The sequence below is a fragment of the Leptodactylus fuscus genome, chromosome 1 (assembly GCF_031893055.1).
Source record: "Leptodactylus fuscus isolate aLepFus1 chromosome 1, aLepFus1.hap2, whole genome shotgun sequence".
Taxonomy (NCBI): Eukaryota; Metazoa; Chordata; class Amphibia; order Anura; family Leptodactylidae; genus Leptodactylus; species Leptodactylus fuscus.
In genome coordinates, this window is record NC_134265.1 from 95509326 (window position 1) to 95511825 (window position 2500).

A 2500-nucleotide genomic window follows, 5' to 3' on the forward strand; every position below is an offset into this window, starting at 1 on the left:
CACTGCTCCTGTTGGAGTATGAAGTTCCCTAAAGAGAAGGCAAAAAGTGAAGAAAAAGGTCTAGCGTGAAGTAGTGCAAAGAGCTGCCAGCAGCCAGGCTGCAAAGTAGAAGAGGAGTAAGTGAGAAGCCTGTCTCTGCCTACGGCCACACCACCCTGAACACGCCCGATCTCGTCTGATCTCGGAAGCTAAGCAGGGTCGGGCCTGGTTAGTACTTGGATGGGAGACCGCCTGGGAATACCAGGTGCTGTAGGCTTTTGCTTTTCCTCACTTCCACCAGCAGGGGTCACTCTCCTCTATGCCATTTTTACATTCACTTTTTACACTGCACACTTGCTTCTTTTACATTCACTTTCTCTCTTGCACTCTTTAGGCCTTGCAAAATCCTAGTATTCTCAGTCTTACCGCTATCACTCTTAGCAGCCGCAGCGGGCGTGGTGGCCACCAGCGTTGTGGCTTTTTTCTTTTAATAATAGCAGGCTTCATTTCCATAGTATCTGGGCCTCCCGCCGGGCTGGAAGCCATAGCTAGTAACCTGCAGACCAATTTCCAGGGCAACACAGGCTGAACATCTTTGCAGACAACGCGCCCTAAGAAAAGAGAAGCTGACTGAAAAGCAGCTTCGCTTCCAGGCACGGGCAACCATCTCAACTTCTTCCTTAGCCGACTCCTGGACAATGGGCTCTGGTCCAGCTTGCTCTTTCTTTCACCCCCGGGATGGTTTCTTAGCCCTGCGCAGACCTTGCGCCCAGCCCTTTTGAAAGAGGGCGGCTGCGGCCTGTGACTGGTTGCTGAACAACACCTGTGGGTATAAGGGCCGCCCCCAGCTCTTGCACTGCTCCTGTTGGAGTATGAAGTTCCCTTAAGAGAAGGCAAAAAGTGAAGAAAAAGGTCTAGCGTGAAGTAGTGCAAAGAGCTGCCAGCAGCCAGGCTGCAAAGTAGAAGAGGAGTAAGTGAGAAGTTTGTCTCCGCCTATGGCCACACCACCCTGAACACGTCTGATCTCGGAAGCTAAGCAGGGTCGGGCCTGGTTAGTACTTGGATGGGAGACCGCCTGGGAATACCAGGTGCTGTAGGCTTTTGCTTTTCCTCACTTCCACCAGCAGGGGTCACTCTCCTCTATGCCATTTTTACATTCACTTTTTACACTGCACACTTGCTTCTTTTACATTCGCTTTCTCTCTTGCACTCTTTAGGCCTTGCAAAATCCTAGTATTCTCAGTCTTACCGCTATCACTCTTAGCAGCCGCAGCGGGCGTGGTGGCCACCAGCGTTGTGGCTTTTTACTTTTAATAATAGCAGGCTTCATTTCCATAGTATCTGGGCCTCCCGCCGGGCTGGAAGCCATAGCTAGTAACCTGCAGACCAATTTACAGGGCAACACAGGCTGAACATCTTTGCAGACAACGCGCCCTAATAAAAGAGAAGCTGACTGAAAAGCAGCTTCGCTTCCAGGAACGGGCAACCATCTCAACTTCTTCCTTAGCCGACTCCTGGACAATGGGCTCTGGTCCAGCTTGCTCTTTCTTTCACCCCCGGGATGGTTTCTTAGCCCTGCGCAGACCTTGCGCCCAGCCCTTTTGAAAGAGGGCGGCTGCGGCCTGTGACTGGTTGCTGAACAACACCTGTGGGTATAAGGGCCGCCCCCAGCTCTTGCACTGCTCCTGTTGGAGTATGAAGTTCCCTAAAGAGAAGGCAAAAAGTGAAGAAAAAGGTCTAGCGTGAAGTAGTGCAAAGAGCTGCCAGCAGCCAGGCTGCAAAGTAGAAGAGGAGTAAGTGAGAAGACTGTCTCTGCCTACGGCCACACCACCCTGAACACGCCCGATCTCGTCTGATCTCGGAAGCTAAGCAGGGTCGGGCCTGGTTAGTACTTGGATGGGAGACCGCCTGGGAATACCAGGTGCTGTAGGCTTTTGCTTTTCCTCACTTCCACCAGCAGGGGTCACTCTCCTCTATGCCATTTTTACATTCACTTTTTACACTGCACACTTGCTTCTTTTACATTCACTTTCTCTCTTGCACTCTTTAGGCCTTGCAAAATCCTAGTATTCTCAGTCTTACCGCTATCACTCTTAGCAGCCGCAGCGGGCGTGGTGGCCACCAGCGTTGTGGCTTTTTTCTTTTAATAATAGCAGGCTTCATTTCCATAGTATCTGGGCCTCCCGCCGGGCTGGAAGCCATAGCTAGTAACCTGCAGACCAATTTACAGGGCAACACAGGCTGAACATCTTTGCAGACAACGCGCCCTAATAAAAGAGAAGCTGACTGAAAAGCAGCTTCGCTTCCAGGCACGGGCAACCATCTCAACTTCTTCCTTAGCCGACTACTGGACAATGGGCTCTGGTCCAGCTTGCTCTTTCTTTCACCCCCGGGATGGTTTCTTAGCCCTGCGCAGACCTTGCGCCCAGCCCTTTTGAAAGAGGGCGGCTGCGGCCTGTGACTGGTTGCTGAACAACACCTGTGGGTATAAGGGCCGCCCCCAGCTCTTGCACTGCTCCTG

At 52.0% G+C, this 2500-nt stretch overlaps 2 non-coding genes and 1 pseudogene across 2 annotated transcripts; all 3 read left to right on the top strand.

The window, feature by feature from the left end:
- Nucleotides 1-137: 137 nt before the first annotated feature.
- Nucleotides 138-256, top strand: LOC142191099 (5S ribosomal RNA). Its single transcript, XR_012714712.1, has one exon. It is a non-coding gene; the product is annotated as a 5S ribosomal RNA (ribosomal RNA).
- A 714-nt stretch (nt 257-970) lies between these two features.
- LOC142190502 (5S ribosomal RNA) lies at nt 971-1079 on the top strand (annotated as a pseudogene).
- Nucleotides 1080-1793: 714 nt separating this feature from the next.
- Nucleotides 1794-1912, top strand: LOC142191100 (5S ribosomal RNA). Its single transcript, XR_012714713.1, has one exon. It is a non-coding gene; the product is annotated as a 5S ribosomal RNA (ribosomal RNA).
- Nucleotides 1913-2500: the final 588 nt, after the last annotated feature.